Source organism: Salmo trutta, chromosome 13 (assembly GCF_901001165.1).
Source record: "Salmo trutta chromosome 13, fSalTru1.1, whole genome shotgun sequence".
In the NCBI taxonomy this organism is placed as follows: domain Eukaryota; kingdom Metazoa; phylum Chordata; class Actinopteri; order Salmoniformes; family Salmonidae; genus Salmo; species Salmo trutta.
Window position 1 is genome coordinate 49,265,742 of NC_042969.1, and position 17,737 is coordinate 49,283,478.

Consider the following 17,737-nt stretch of genomic DNA (forward strand, 5'->3'; position numbering starts at 1 on the left):
ACAAGGTTATGATAAAAACAGGGCAGGAAGTCTATTGATGTCTGCCATTTAGGTGGTGCAAACAGCAAACCTCTGGTCTAGGATCTACAGGATTTCAATGGACCCAACTGCCTTTACACTGAAGCCTGAAGTTCACCATAATGGCTTATATTACCAGCATTAAGATGTATGTTTAGTAGTGTTTTCCTAAAGACGAGTCATGTCCTCGAGTAGAGTTTCAGTGAATAGCCTAACTGAAAATCTGTATCTGCCTGATTCTCTTCAGTGAATTGTAGCCTAATACACTGATCGTATGTCATAGATGTCTCCATCTCTCCATTCATGGTTTTCGTCTCATACTCTTTGTCAGGACCCACGGGGGTCCAAACCTTGCTTAAAACGTGGAGCGTTTAAACGTTTGCTTTATTTTCACTCTATTCATCACCCCTGAAACGTGTCGTATCTTTTTTTTGCTCTATTGACCGTGAACATATTTGCTGAAATTCTCTTTGGAGTACTGTCATTTCAGTGGAAATTCTAATTTGGACCTCTTCCACCTACCTCAATACACCCTTATGACCAGCATAGAGAAAGAAAGAACGTGATATTCTAACATGCACCTTCACAGTCTCATTCCTCCACAAGCTACCTCATTAATAAAACCTCCGCTGCCACCTCCACCCACTCAATAACAAGCAGTCTGTTAACACTTCCAACACTTGACACACACATGAACATGTTCCCTCTGCCCCTGGTTATAAACCTCTCTCTCTCTCTCTCTCTCTCTCTCTCTCTCTCTCTCTCTCTGTCTCTCTCTCTCTCTGTCTCTCTCTCTCTCTCTCTCTCTCTCTGTCTCTCTCTCTCTCTCTCTCTCTCTCTGTCTCTCTCTCTCTCTCTCTCTGTCCCTCTCTCTCTCTCTCTCTCTCTCTCTCTCTCTCTCTCTCTCTCTCCACACCTGAGGGCCAGTCACAGAGTCATTCTAGCCCCTCAGCAACACATGAGAGAACTGGAAGAACTAGCTTCTCTGACCCCAGATCCATCCTTCCAGGGTTCCGTGACAGACACACACACCCATAGCCTAACTGCCATGACCTGGCATTACCTGGATGGCTAGCTAAGCCAGCTCTAAGGAGAGTAGGCCCTGATTCGTGCCAGGAGAAGGAGGAGTTAGCGATGGTTGTGGATAACTCTGCTTGTCGACCGATCATCTGAGCGTGTCAAAACACATGTTTTTTAAATTAATATTCTATGGATTTTCAGACGCAAAGACATCATGTACCGGCAGTGGCGGCGTAGGCGGTGGCGGAAGGTTCATATTCTTGATCATTTCCTAACGTCGGTGCTTTGCATATGGATAAGCGCTTGAAAATGCATACAAGACTGTCCCTCACCCTCCCTTTGGCAAATCTGACCATAACTCTATCCTCCTGATTCCTGCTAACAAGCAAAAACTCCAAAACAGGAAGTACCAGTGACACGCTCAATACGGAAGTGGTCCAATGAAGCGGTTACTAAGCCAAAGGACTGTTTCGCTAGCACAAACTGGAATATGTTCCTCAGATCCTCAAAAAGTTATACAGCTGCACCATTGAGAGCGTCTTGACTGGCTGCATCACCGCTTGGCATGTCAACTTCTTGGCATCTGACTGCAAGGCGTTACAGAGGGTAGTGCATACGGCCAGAACATCACTGGGGCCGAACCAGGCGTTGTCAGAGGAAGGCCCTATAAATTGTCAAAGACTCCAGCCACCCAAGACATAAACTGTTTTCTCTGCTACCGCACCACAAGCGGTACCGATGCACCAAGTCTGGAACCAACAGGACCCTGAACAGCTTCTACCCCCAAGCCATAAGACTACTAAACAGGACTCGGTACTGGTAGCCCATGTACTGGTACCCCCCTTCCAAAAGTATTCACACCCCTTGACTTTTTCCACATTTTGCTATGTTACATCATGAACTTAAAATTGATTAAATTGTGTGTTTTTTTTCACTGGCCTACACACTTTGAATAATGTCAAAGTGAAATTATGTTTTTGAAATGTTTACAAATTAAATATAAATGAAAAGCTGAACATTTCTTGAGTCAGTAAGTATTCAACCCCTTTGTTATGGCAAGCTTAAATAAGTTCAGGAGTAAAAATGTGCTTAACAAGTCACATAATAAGTTGCATGGACTGACTCTGTGTGCAATGATAGTGGTTAACATGTTTTTTAAGTAACTACCTCATCTCTGTACCCCACACATACAATTATCTGTAAGGTCCCTCAGGCGAGCAGTGACTTTCAAACACAGATTCAACCACAAAGACCAGGGAGGTTTTCCAATGCCTCGCAAAGAAGGGCACCTATTGGTAGATGGGAAGAAAAAAAATAAACAGAGATTGAATATCCCTTTGAGCATGGTGAAGTTGTTAATTACACTTTGGATGGTGTATCAATACACCCGGTCACTACAAAGATGCAGTCATCCTCCTTCCTAACTCATTTGCAGGAGAGGAAGGAAACCACTCAGGGATTTGGTGACTTTAAAACAGTTACAGGATTGAATGGCTGTGATTGAAGAAAACTGAGGATGGATCAACAACATTGTAGTTACTCCACAATACTAACCTAATTGATAGTGAAAAGAAGGAACCCTGTACAGAAAAAATATCCAAAACATGCATCCTGTTTGCAACAAGGCACTAAAGTAATACTGCAAAAAATGTGGCAAAGCAATTCAATTTTTCTCCTGAACACAAAGTGTTATGTTTGGGGCAAATCCAATACAACACATTACTGAGTACCACTCCATATTTTCAACCATAGTGGTGGCTGCATCATGTTATGGGTATGCTTGTAATCATTAAGAACTGGGGAGTTTTTCGGGATAAAAATGAAACGGAATGGAGTTAAGCACAAAATAATAGAGGCAAACCTGGCTCAGTCTGCTTTCCACCAGACACTGGGAGATTAATTCACCTTTCAGCAGGACAATAACTTAAAACCCAAGGCCAAATCTACACTGGAGTTGCTTACCAAAAAGACAGTGAATTCTCTTGAGTGGCCGAGTTACAATTTTGACTTAAATCTACTTGAAAACCTATGGCAAGACCTGAAAATGGTTGTCTAACAATGATCAACAACCAATTTTTAGATGTTGAATCATTTTTAAAATGGGCAAATGTTGCACAATCAAGGTGTGGAAATTTCTTAGAGACTTACCAAGAAAGACTCACTTATGTAAATGAGATATTTACACTTATGTAAATGAGATATTTCTGTATTTCATTTTCAATAAATATACAAAAATGTATAAAAACATGTTTTCACTTTGTCATTATGGGATGTTTTGTGTAGATGGGTGAGAAAAATATATATTTAATCCCTTTTGAATTCAGGCAGTATCACAGCAAAATGTGGCGTAAGTCAAGGGGTATGACTACTTTCTGAAGGCACTGTATATATATATATATATATATATATATATATATATATATATATATATATATACAGTGGCAAAAAAAGTATGTAAACCCTTTGGAATTACCTGGATTTCTGCATAAATTGGTCATCAAATTTGATCTGATCTTCATCTAAGGCACAACAATAGACAAGCACAGTCTGCTTAAATGAATAACACACAAACAATTATAAATGTTTATGTCTTTATTGAACACACTGTTCAATAAAGACTATTTAATTTCAGCAATATTCTTGGGATGTCTGGTGTGAACCGCTCTCTTGAGGTCATGCCACAGCATCTCAATCGGGTTGAGGTCAGGACTCTGACTGGGCAACTCCAGAAGGCTTATTTTCTTCTGTTGAAGCCATTCTGTTGTTGATTTACTTCTGTGTTTTGGGTCGTTGTCCTGTTGCATCACCCAACTTCTGTTGAGCTTCAATTGACGGACAGATAGCCTAACATTCTCCTGCAAAATGTCTTTATAAATTTGGCAATTCATTATTCTGTCGATGATAGCAAGCTGTCCAGGCCCTGAGGCAGCAAAGCAGTCCCAAACAATGATGCTCCCTCCACCATGCTTTACAGTTGGGATGTGATTTTGATGTTGGTGTGCTGTGCCTTTTTTTCTCCACAAATAGTGTTGTGTGTACCTTCCAAACAACTCAACTTTAGTTTAATCTGTCCACAGAATATTTTGTCAGTAGCGGTGTGGAACATCCAGGTGCTCTTTTGTGAACTTCAGACGTGCAGCAATGTTTTTTTGGACAGCAATGGGTTCTTCCGTGGTGTCCTCCCATGAACAACATTCTTGTTTAGTGTTTTACATATCGTAGACTCGTCAACAGAGATGTTAGCATGTTCCAGAGATTTCTGTAAGTCTTCAGCTGACACTAGGATTCTTCTTAACCTTATTGAGCATTCTGCACTGTGTTCTTGCAGTCATCTTTGCAGGACAGCCCCTCCTAGGGAGAGTAGCAACAGTGCTGAACTTTCTCCATTTATAGACAATTTGTCTTCCCGTGGACTGATGAACATCAAGGCTTTTAGAGATACTTTTGTAGCCCTTTCCAGCTTTATGCAAATCAACAATTCGTAATCTTTGGTCTTCTGCGATCTCTTTTGTTCGAGGCATGGTTCACATCAGGCAATACTTCTTGTGAATAGCAAGTGAGTGTTTTTTATAAGGCAGGGCTTCTTTAACCAACATCTCCAATCTTGTCTCATTGATTGGACTCCAGGTTAGTTGACTCCTGACTCCAATTAAATTTTTGAGAAGTCATTAGCCTAGGGATTCCAACCTACACTGTGAATGTTTAAAATATGTATTCAATATAGACAAGAAAAATACAATAAGTTGTGTGTTATTAGTTTAAGCAGACTGTTTGTCCATTGTTGTGAATTAGATCAAGATCAGATCAAATTTTATGACAAATTTATGCAGAAATCCAGGTCATTATAAAGGGTTCACATAATTTTTCTTGCCATTGTATATAGAATTCTACATTTTGTTCTGGTTTCTTTCTATTGGGAAGGGCCTGATAGGTAAGCTTTGCATCTCTTCAGCTGCTGATGACACTTATAAATAATGGAAATGTTATCCTGCTAGCTAGTTTTTACAACACTGTTATTGTATATAATGATAGGGAACTGTACAACTACTAACGTAGCTAAAGTAAGTTAATAGTAATCTAACTCTATGTCTTACTAATTGTGTGCCTTGAATTATGCAAGTATTTGCTGTGGATTGCAGTGATTAGAAACAACCCAGGGACCATAGTCCATCTCAACTATTCCTGTGACCCATTTGTACTGCAAGGTAGCTAGTTAGCTAAGTAAAGATGACTAAAACTACCCATTTCATATACCCACTTGATCTACTGTTACCTGTGTGTTTTCTCTATTGCATCCCTCCGCCTCCCCGTTCTACTCCCCACTTCCTGTTTACTCCATTCTAGTTCTACAGAATCTACAGAGGGGTTCTGCAGCGCCAGACAGCAGGTACCTCCAGGGCTCCTTTCCTAACATCCAAAGTCCTCCCCCCTGATCTACCCAACATCACACAACCAAACTTCATCAAGATGCGTCATACTCCTAAATTTCATCTACCGCCATAACATTCTGGTTAAGTATTTTCTCAGTAAATCTTCCCTAAACGTATTTCAGCTGTAGGTGTGTGTGGTGTGTGTTAACGTGTGAAACGATTTTAAAATGTTATGAATGTGAGATGTCACAGGGATTTATTTTTATTATACAATGATTTTTGAACTGCCATTTTCATGTAGTATCTATGATTTACCTTTACTGTCCCTCATGCGGAAGACTCTCATTGTCTCATCCGACAGTTCCCACATCACACAAATCATTTCACTTCTTGCAGTTTTAGAGACCAAAGCCCAAGACCTGAACACAACTGCAGTCCAAAGTACTAGTAACACAACCACACGCCCTTAAGGAGATCACAAATATCATGGACACATTTTTTAAAATGTATTTAACCTTTATTTAACTAGCCAAGTCAGTTAAGAACAAATTCTTATTTACAATGACGGCCTAACGGGGAACAGTGGGTTAACTGCCTTGTTCAAGGGCAGAACGACAGATTTTTACCGTGTCAGCTCGGGGATTCAATCCAGAAACCTTTCGGTTACTGGCCCAACGCTCTAACCACTAGGCTACCTACCGCCCCACGTTAGTACTAGTGGATATATGGAGGCAACAAAAAAACTGACCTAGTGAGATATACATGGAGGAGACTTAATCAAGCTAGCCATCTTGAATAATTGATTGTGTTATTCTCTCTGGCACCAAAAGTTTAAAAAAGTATTGGTAGGAGACAGAATGCGATCGGACCACCATCTAATTAGCCTCCACATAATTCTTACAGAATTTCCATGTGGACGGGGGTAATGGAAATGTAATCAAGGCCTACTGGATGACAATTTGTTCTTAACTAAGACAAAATCATTTATAACTGAATTTTTCACCCACAATATACAGGTACAGCAGATCCCCTTACTGTATGGTACCCTTCCAAATGTGTCTTCAGAGGCCATGCAATGCAATGTTCATCTTTAAAACAAAGCAGTTTCGGTCAAAAGAGTTTATACTGCCTTCCAAGTGGTGCAGCGGTCTAAGGCACTGCTTTGCAGTGCTTGAGATATCACTACAGAACCGGCATCAATCCCAGGCTGTGTCATAGCCGGCCACGACCGAGAGACCCATGAGGCGACGCACAATTGGTCCAGCATCGTCCAGGTTAGGGGAGGGTTTGGCCGGATGGAATTTCCTTGTCCTATCATGCTCTAGCGACTCCTTGTGGCATTCCGGGTCCTTGTGGCTGACTTTGGTCGCCAGCTGGATGGTGTTTCCTCCGACACATTGGTACGGCTGGCTTCCGGGTTAAGCGAGGAGTGTGTCAACAAGCAATATGGCTTGACAGGGTTGTGTTTCGGAGGACACATGGCTCTCGTCCTTTGCCTCTCCCGAGTCCATAGGGGAGTTGCAGCGTTGGGACAAGACTGTATCTACCAATTGGATATCATGAAATTGGGGAGAAAAAGTGGTAAAAGAAAATATATATAAAACAATATTGTCACGCCCTGACCAGGTGAACTCTGCTATTTTGGTCAGGGTGTGGCATTTCTATGGTTTATTTTCTATGTTTTGGTTATAGCCTTTCTTTGTGTTTTATTTCTATGTTGGGCTCGGGGGATTTCCCAATCAGACAGCTGTCGCTTGTTATGTCTGATTGGGAATCACATTTAAGTTCCTTTTCCCCCACGATGTTTGTGGGTTGTTGTCTCTTTGTTTTGAGCACGTAACGTATCGACAGTTTTCTTGATTTTGTGTACATGTTTAATTCCAGTGTGTTCAGTAAACATGTGTTCGCTCCCAGCTGCGTTTTGGTCCGCTTCCTCGTCACCAGGCGACGATCGTTACAGAACAACCCACCGAACCAGGACCAAGCAGCGGGAGGAAAAGGAGCGCGAGAGATGGGCTCGCGAGGGAAAGGAGTTCTGGACCTGGGAGGAGATCATGTCGGGGAAAGGACCCTGGCGGAGGGATTCCCAGGTCGAGGAGGTGATGCCAGCCGGTGGATGGAGTCGCAGGCGGCGGTCGAGGAGGCCCGGAAGACACCCCCAATAATTTTTTTTGGGGGGGGGCTAATGGGGTGGTCCGGAAGGGCAGAGGAAGAGCCCAGACCACTGCTCTCGTGGGGGATAACGGCGAAGGAGGAGGCAGAGATGTGGCAGGTCCTGGAGGACCTGCGTAGGGACAGCGTGGAGGAAGAGCCTTGGGTGGCAGAGGTGCACACGGTATCGCCAGTGCGCCTGCACAGCCCAGTGCGCTCTGTGCCAGCGCCCCACATTTGCCGGGCTAGGGGGAGTGTTCAGCGAGGACGTGTTGTGCCGGCTCAGCGCTCCTGGCCTCCGGTGCCCCTTCTCGGTCCAATGTATCCTGCGCCGAGGACGCGCACTGTGTCTCCGGTACGGCTGCTCAGCCCAGTGAGTTCTGTGCCAGCGCTCCACACTTGCCAGGCTAAGGTGGGCGTTGAGCCAGAACGGGTGATGTCAGCTGTGCACTCCAGACCTCCAGTGCGCCTCCTCGGTCCAGGATATCCGGCGCCGCTTGGGCGCACTGTGTCGCCGGTGTGCGGTCACGGTCCAGCACGTCCTGTGCCAGCACCTCGCCCTTGCCGGGCAAATGTGGTGCGTGTCTACAGTCCAGTCCGGCCCATCCCTGCTCCCCGCACCAAGCCAGTGGTGCGTGTCCCCAGTCCTGTCCGGCCCATCCCTGCTCCCCGCACCAAGCCAGTGGTGCGTGTCCCCAGTCCAGTCCGGCCCGTCCCTGCTCCTCGCACCAAGCCAGTGGTGCGTGTCCCCAGTCCTGTCCGGCCCATCCCTGTTCGCCGCACCAGGTTAGTGGTGCGTGTCCACAGTCCGGCCCGACCCGTCCCTGCTCCTCGCACCAAGCCCACGGTGCGTGTCCTCAGTCCTGTCTGGCCCATCCCTGCTCCCCGCACCAAGCCAGTGGTGCGTGTGTCCAGTCCAGTCCGGCCCGTCCCTGCTCCTCGCACCAAGCCCACGGTGCGTGTCCCCAGTCCAGTCCGGCCCGTCCCTGCTCCCCGCACCAAGCCAGTGGTGCGTGTCCCCAGTCCAGTCCGGCCCGCCCCTGCTCCCCGCACCAGGTTAGTGGTGCGTGTCCCCAGTCCTGTCCGGCCCATTCCTGTTCCCCGCACTAGGCCCACGGCGCGTGTCCACAGTCCGGCACGGCCTGTGTCCGGTCCACCGGTGACCAGTCCTGTTCCGGTCGGCGGCCTCCACCGTGGTCCAGTCCGGGCCAGAGGGGTAGGGCTAGGGTGGAGGCAGGGGGAGAAACACGCCCGGGGCCAGAGCTTCCACCGAGGGTGAGGCGCCCACCCGGGTCCCCCCCCAATAGACTTTAGGTTGGTGCGCCGGGTGTACGCACCGTTGGAGGGGGGGGTACTGTCACGCCCTGACCAGGTGAACTCTGCTATTTTGGTCAGGGTGTGGCATTTCTATGGTTTATTTTCTATGTTTTGGTTATAGCCTTTCTTTGTGTTTTATTTCTATGTTGGGCTCGGGGGTGATTTCCCAATCAGACAGCTGTCGCTTGTTATGTCTGATTGGGAATCACATTTAAGTTCCTTTTCCCCCACGATGTTTGTGGGTTGTTGTCTCTTTGTTTTGAGCACGTAACGTATCGACAGTTTTCTTGATTTTGTGTACATGTTTAATTCCAGTGTGTTCAATAAACATGTGTTCGCTCCCTGCTGCGTTTTGGTCCGCTTCCTCGTCACCAGGCGACGATCGTTACAAATATATAAAAGTTTAGACTAACAAAGGAAATAGAGGAACTAACTGCACAGGTAGCTGGCAATACAAACAGTACTATAGAGGTTAGAGGAAAAACAAAAAGAACTTGAAGAACTTATTAATTAATTTATTACAAAAATAAAGAGAACTGGATGGAAAATGGAGACAAATGCACAACATTGTTCTTGAATCTTCAACATCGAAATGCTACCAAAAAGAAGTTACAGAAACCCATTACCAATGACAGAGTCATCCATGATCCACCAAATTATATTTTAAAAAAGGAAGCAAAATATTTAAAGCATATGTTTTCTTTCCATTCTCCTCCATCTCCACTGAATGATGTTAACTGTAAGGATTTTTCCCCCCGGGTTTAAGTAAAATTAACAAATGTACAGAAAGCCCTGTGTGAAGGCCAACTTACAGAGGAGGAACTTCTTGAGGCAATTAAATACTTTCGGTCTGGGAAAAACCCCAGGTCTTGATGGCATACCAGTAGAGATATATCAAACCTTTTTTTATGTACTTAAAGATACACTATTAGCATGTTCTAACTACTCCTATATAAATAGTCAACTACTCAACAAGGAGGTCTGATTTCACTATTACTGAAACGGGAGAGATAATATACAATAATTACTTGAAACAATAGAACAAAATGAAACATCAAATAAACCAGGCCTGATCTTTATAGCAGATTTTGAAAAGGCTTTTAATAAAGTATCACTAGAATTTATACATAATTGCCTGGACTATTTTAATTTAGATGAATCTCTTATACACTGGATTAAAGCTATGTATAGCAACCCCAGGTGTACAATAGTAAATAATAGTTACATCTCAGAAAGTATTGAACTGTCAAGAGCAGTAAAACAAGGCTGTCTGCTGTCTCCATATCTATTTCTTATGGTTATTGAAATGCTAGCTATAAAAATCAGATCCATCAAGAACATCTTGAAATCTGGTTAGAAATCCAGGGCTTTAAAACAAAAGTGTCGATGTATGCAATCTGGATCCCTGCCCGGTCTCATTGAAGATCACTTGTCTAGCCTCTCTGGACTACAATCAAATTATAATAAATGCACCATATTACGTATTGGATCTATAAAAGATACAACTCTTACATTACCATGTAGTTTAGCAATAAAATGGGCTGATGGTGAAGTATACATACTTGGTATTCATATTCCTAAAGATATAAATGAACTTACCATAACACATTTTTATTGAAAATTCGCAAAAATAGACACGATTCTGCAACAATGGAGAGGTAAATCACACTGATCAATTCTTTAGTCATATCAGAGTTTTACTTCTTTACTTATGGCATTGCCTACTCCAGACGATTATTTTTTTTCAATCATATGAACATAAAATATTTCACTTTATTTGGAACACTAAGCCAGACAAATTTAAAGTGCCTATTTATATAATGAATATTAGTTTTAGGCGCTGAAATTATTAAATATTAAAGCATTAAACCTCTCACTAAAAGCTTCACTCATACATAAATTATACTTAAACCCGAACTTGTTCTCCAGTAGATTACTAAGAAAGGCTCAACCTGTGTTCATTTTGTTTTGTCTTTTTACAGATTACAACTTCTACTTTTTGGTTAATTGAAAAATAAACTTTGTTCAAAGTATCGCCCTTTCTGAAACAAGCCTTACAAAGCTCGTTACAATTTCAATTTTATCCCCCAGAAAAGATAGAACAAATATTACAACAAATATTATGGTTAAACTCAAATATACTCATTGCTAAAAAAAAATACATGATGGACATTTAAAAAAAATATATTATATTTATTAAGGATATTATGTATAGTAATGGTGGATTTATGTCACACATGCAGCTATTGAAAATATATGGGAGTGTTTGCTCAGTCCAAACTTACAACCAACTGATTGCAGCATTACTGCAAAAATGGAGGAGGCAAGTGGAAGGGGGACAAAGTAGAGAATGTGTTAGTCTGCTATATATTAAAGACCAAAACTGTCTGAAAAAGATTGGCATAAATAGAAAAATATACCAGTTTCATTTGAGGACAAAAAATGTTGACAGTTGTGCCATTCAGGTAGCAAAAATGTTTTACTGATGTACCAATTCCATGGCACACGGTATATAAACTGTACACAAAAGAACACTTGATTCAACAGCAAGTTTTTCAGTTTAAATTATTATACAATATTCTTGCGTGTGGAACTCAAAAAGGGGTGGTCTTTGGAGACTGGTGGGATGGGCTGAGAGTAGCAGAGCACTGGGTTTATAAAGCTCATAATCGGTAATAGTTATTATTGAAAACACTAGGTAGGTTGTTTGTATATATTTTTTTTAAATGTTGTTGTTATGTAACTGTAACAAAAAATTTACCGTGTATGTAAAATGTGTGTAAAATGTATAAGTAACAGAAAAAACTGTAAAAGCAAAAATGTAAGGGAATTCTATTGTGTATTGCTGACCATGCAATACACTGCTACAGCAGAACTAACCTTCAGTGTCTCTCTTTCTCTCTCTCCCTCCCTTCCCTCTGTAGTTAGTGAAGCCCAGGGACAGGGTGTTTGTTGGTGGGGGACAAGGTGTTTGTTTACTATGTTGGCATGCTGCTGGATGAAACCCTGTTTTACTCTAGCTTCGAACAAGCTTTCGAGCTGGGCAAGGGTGTGTGTGTCTCAAGTGTGTCTGTGTGTTAGTGTGGGCCAGGCAATCAAGGTGTTGGACCTGGGTGTAGTCACTATAACTGTGTGTGTGTGTGTGTGTGTGTGTGTGTGTGTGTGTGTGTGTGTGTGTGTGTGTGTGTGTGTGTGTGTGTGTGTGTGTGTGTGTGTGTGTGTGTGCGTCATGCAATCAAGTTGTGATACCTGGGAGTGGTTACTATGAAAGAAGGACAACCAGAGTACGACTACGGCAGTCCCCCCAAAGATACCCCTCAACCACGTCTTCCAGGTCTGTCTGTGAGGGATTGAGAGAGTTTGTTTTTTAGCTATACATTCAGTCAACATTGACATGTGTGACTTTGTGAGAGCGCTTAAATTAATATTTTGTTTGTGTGTGTTAGATGGAGCTGTTTGAGTTACAAGGGAGGATGGAGGAACCATCTGTCGCGTCATCAGTAAGGGACCGGGATACGCCGAGCCTAATGAAGGAGCTGCCGTAAAAGGTACACACACACAAATGCACACAAAACCTATCATCATCATCATTAATAAGGATTTGCTTGCCGAGGCTGGGAATAAAGACTCCATCAGGTGCACCCTCTATGTTCCCAGGTAGAGTACCCAAAATGAACAAGACACTAACTGCAACTGCAGAAACCGACCACAAGATGGCAGGCTACCCCTTATAAAAAAAGTACTACTAAATAACTCGATAACAGGATCTTAAAGGCCCAATGCAGTCAAAAACGTGATGGTCCTGTGTTATATATATATATTTCTACACATTAGGGTTGGAATAATACTCAGAAAATTTGAAAATGATGACTGACAGTGGACTTTTAGTGTAAGAGCTGTTTGAAAAGGCTGCCTGAAAGTTCAGCCTGTTTTGGGTGGGAGGGAGTTTTGGCCTTCCATGGTGACATCACCATGTGGTAAGTTATGTAATAGACCAATAAGAAAGAGAGTTCCAATCCTCTCTGCCAATAACAACACATTTTCAGTTTCCCCCTCCCCACTCAAAGCTAACATTTGGAATTGTTTCGCTATTTGATTTAGAATTTTAGAACTTCTTTAGGTATTATTATTTGATAAAATATAGAATTTGGCCTTTACTACTATAGCCCATAGAAACTCTTTGAATAACACATTCATAAATGCCAAAAAAGACAGTCAAAAAATGGATCACAAGGAATACGGTTTTGAAGTGTCTGTTCTATATCTAAGAGATAAGAAAACGTTTATATTTACCCTCCTATTTTGAGTTTTTCCCCACTAAAGGGCTTCATTACAGACAGAAATACTAAATTCTCTAAAATGACGTTTGCGTCTTATGGTAGAGAAATTAACATTCAATTCTCTGGCAACAACTCTGGTGGACATTCCTTTAGTCACCATGCCAATAGCACGCTCTCTCAAGACTTGAGACATCTGTGACTTTGTGTTGTGTGACAAAACTGCACTTTCGAGTGGCCTTTTATTGTCCCAGCACAAGGTTCACCTGTGTAATGATCATGCTGTTTTTTTAATCAGCTTTTTGATATGCCACACCTGTCAGGTGGATGGATTATCTTGGCAAAGGCGAAATGCTCACTAACAGAGACGTAAACACATTTGTGCATACATTTGTTTTTTCATTTCAGTTCATGAAACGTGAGACCAACACTTTACATGTTGCATTTATATTTCTGTTCAGTATCGTTTGTAGCTCAAACAGTTTGGACACCACAGACAGAAGTTTTAGCGTTTAGTTTTAGTGCACTTTAGCGTTGCTGACTGTGGGGTCGTAGAGCAAAATGGAAAACACCTTTGAACACCAACCATTTGGACGCCACAGGCATTTTTGTGAGAAGACCATTTTTCATAATGTCTCATGGTCTGACAAACACAGCTGTAGCTCAGCCACATAAGCGAATTAGATTTCATTTAAAGTTTTGGACAGGTTGCATAGTGGCTGATTTCATAATCGCATTCCTCAGATGGGAGATTTTATGCCCTCTGCAACCCTAAACCTTTGTTTGTGTTGTATTTTAACATGCAGCATGTTTGGTTTATTTTCAGGTGGGCTAAAGGAGTTGGTGGAGGCAGAGCTGCAAGCCAGGGATGAGACAGGCCGTTATTCAACGTTTTTTTGTGAGACTATTAAAGACATAGACAAAGCTCAAAAGAGAGGAAAGTATCTCTATCAGAGGAGGCTATGTGTTGGCATGTCCCCCATCTAGACCTGTAGAGCTGACACTAAATGGTCCTAAAGGCCCCATTTACATTTGACATTTTAGTCATTTAGCAGACGCTCTTATCCAGAGCGACTTACAGTTAGTGCTATCATCTTAAGATAGCTAGGTGGGACAACCACATCTCACAGCCCTGGGGGACACCAGTAGTGAGAGTCCGTGGTGCAGACACAAATCCTCTCTACGTCATCTGGTAGGAGCGGCCTGCCAGGTAGGATGCAAACCAAGAGTGTGCAGAGCCTGAGACACCCATCCCTGAAAGGGTGGAGAGGAGGATCTGATGGTTCACGGAGTCGAAGGCAGCGGATAGATCTAGGAGGATGAGAACAGAGAAGAGTCAGCTTTGGCAGTGCGGAAAGCCTCCGTAACAGAGAAGAACAGTCTCGATTGAGTGACCCGTCGTGAAGCCTGACTGGCTAGAGTCAAGACGATTGTTCTGAGAGAGATAACGAGAAAGTTGATCAGAGACAGCACGCTCAAGTGTTTTGGAAAGATAAAAAAGAAAGGATACAGGTCTATAGTTTTTGACGTCAGATGATGTTTGGATGTCAGATGTTGGTCGAGTGTTGGTTTCTTGAGGAGGGGAGCAACTCGGGCCATTTTGAAGTCAGAGGGGACACAGCCAGTGGTCAGGGATGAGTTGATGAGGGAAGTGAGGAGTGGGAGAAGGCCTCCAGAGATGGTCTGGAGGAGGGGATGGGGTCAAGCAGGCAGGTTGTCAGGCGGCCAGACCTCACTAGTCGCAGGATGAGTGGAGAGAGTGGGGAGAAAGAGGTCAAGGCATAGGGTACTTCTATGTGAGTGAGACCAGTGGACTCAATAGGCTGAGTGAATGAGTAGCGGATGTCGTCAAGCTTTTTTCAAAGTGGACCGCAGAGAGGGAGGAGTGAGGGGGAGGGGTTGGGGGATTAAGGAAGGAGGAGAAGGTGGACAAGAGTTTACTAGGGTTAGAGGCAGAAGCTTGAAATTCAGAGTGGTAGAAAGTGGCTTTAGAAGCTGATACCTGGGAAGAGAAGGTAGGTAGGAGGGAGTGAAAGAATGATAGGTCCTCTGGAAGTTTAGTTTTCCTCCATTTTTGCTCAGCTGCCTGCAGCCCTGTTCTGTAAACTCGCAACGAGTCACTCGGCCACGAAGCAGGAGGGGAGGGCCGACCTGGTCGGGAGGAAAGGGGACAGTGCGAGTCATAGGATGAGGAAAGGGAGGAGAGTAGGGTCGAAGTGGCAGAATCAGGAGACAGGAGGGAGAAGGATTTAGCAGAATGGAGATAGGATAGAAGAGGAGAGAGTAGAGGGAGAGAGAGAGAGTGAAGATTGGGATGGCGCTTGACCATCTGGGTAGAGGCTGAGTGGTTAGGGTTGGAGGATAGGGAGACTGAAAAGGAAACAAAGTATTGATCAGAGACCTGGAGGGGGGTTGCAGTGAGATTAGTAGGAGAACAGCCTCTAGTAAAGATGAGGTCAAACGTATTGCCTACCTTGTGAGTTGGAGGGGATTGGGAAAGGGTGAGGTCAAAAGAGGCAAGGAGGGGAAAGAGAGCGTTGGAAAGAAATGAATCGAAGGCAGACGTCGGGAGGTTGAAGTCGCCAAGTACAAAGACCGATGAATGTTGTTATAACTGTTGCTTCATTAGTTAAGACACCACACCTACAACTGAAAATCATTTAGGGAAGATTTAGTTAGAAAATACTTAATTAACCAGAATGTTATGGTAGATGAGATTTAGGAGCATGATGCATCTTGATGGATGTCTGATGTTGGGTAGATACAGGGGGACAAATCTGGATGTTGGGAAAGGAGCCCTGGAGGTACCCGCTGTCTGGCACTGCAGAACCCCTCTGTAGATTCTGTAGAGATGTAACAGAGTAAACAGGGAGAGGAAAACGCCCAGGTAACTGTACAAAAAGTGGGTTTATCTGTACATCAAGTGGGTATATACGAATTTATAAGAATTTGTTCCTAACTGGCCTGCCTAGTTAAATTAAGGTTCAATAAAAATACAAATAAATAAAAATACATCACACTGACCCTTCCTCAGTCAGAGGGAATTAGACAATCTCACAGAGAGATCAACCCACTTCTTAACTTTATAGCGAGACTCACAGAGAATGATGGTGAATCGTGTAAATTGGTTTCTGTAACAGAGAGAAGGAAAGGGTTATGTGTTAGACAACAGAAATAACAAGCGAAGGACTATGCAATCACATTGTCACAATTCAAATTGTGGTAATGACACAAATAGCACACACCAGAGCTATGGAGGACAACGGCTCTAACCTTAAACTGATCTGTCTTGATAGTTGTGCAGCCCCGGCATTGTGAAGGACTGGTATATAGGTATGGCAACTGCTCGGCCTCCGACCGCAAGGCACTACAGAGGGTAGTGCGTACGGCCCAGTACATCACTGGGGCCAAGCTTCCTGTCATCCAGGACCTCTATACCAGGCGGTGTCAGAGGAGAGCCCTAAAAATTGTCAAAGACTCCAGCCACCCTGGTCATAGACTGTTCCCTATGCTACCGCACAGCAAGCGGTACCGGAGATCAAAGTCTAGGTCCAAGAGGCTTCTAAACAGCTTCTACCCCCAAGCCATAAGACTACTGAACATCTAATCAAATGGCTACCCAGACTATTTGCATTGCCCCCCCCCCCTGATTTACACTGCTGCTACTCTCTGTTATTATATATGCATAGTCACTTTAATAACTCTACCTACATGTACATATTCCCTCATTTACCTCGAATAACTGCCCCCGCACATTGACTCTGTACCGGTACCCCCTGTATATAGCCTCGCTATTGTTATTTTACTGCTGCTCTTTAAATATTTGTTACTTTTATTTCTTATTTTTTTAGGTATTTTTATTAAATTGTTTTCTCATTGTTGGTTAAGGGCTTGTAAGTAAGCATTTCACTGTAAGGTGATACCTGTTGTATTCAGCGCATGTGACAAACTGATTTGAATATCACATAACAACCCTAGAAAATGGATAGTTCAAGTCATCTTTACTTAGCTAACTAGCTACCTTTCAGTACAGACGTAGTTGAGATAGACTACGGTCCCTGGATTGTCATACTCATGGATGGCCAGGCAAATGTTTTGTTGCTTCTAATCACTACAATCCATAGCAAATACTTTGCATTGCAGTCCATAGCAAATGCATACTACTTTGTATTTCATATTTTTCATATTTCAAGGCAGCACACAATTAGATAGCTAACTGTAAAATATAGAGTAACTTATGGTTAACTACGGACCCTACTGAGTATTCCCAATCCCACTTTTACCTTGGAAGCCTTATAGTAACTCATACATGTATACAGTGTATTGCATTGTGGCCAATGGAATGGGTGGAGTAGAAAGTGCTGCTGAGTATTTAGATCTAAGTTCCCCAAAGAAATAACAGACTACTGAGTATTTTCAACCTCACTTTTACCTCGGCACATAGAATAGTATTTTCTATACAGCCCAATGTTATGGGCCAATGTTATGGGCCCAATGTTATACCAGTCTGAATTTTTTTTTTTTAAAGAATACTATCAAAAAATACAATGTTTTTTGAAACATATTTCTAATTGTTTTCATAAC

At 43.0% G+C, this 17,737-nt stretch overlaps 1 long non-coding RNA gene across 1 annotated transcript; it reads left to right on the forward strand.

The window, feature by feature from the left end:
• The first annotated feature begins 12,011 nt into the window (after positions 1-12,011).
• Positions 12,012-14,085, forward strand: LOC115205919 (uncharacterized). Its single transcript, XR_003880707.1, has 3 exons — positions 12,012-12,210; positions 12,323-12,424; positions 13,980-14,085. It is a non-coding gene; the product is annotated as an uncharacterized LOC115205919 (long non-coding RNA).
• The last annotated feature ends 3,652 nt before the right edge of the window (positions 14,086-17,737 follow it).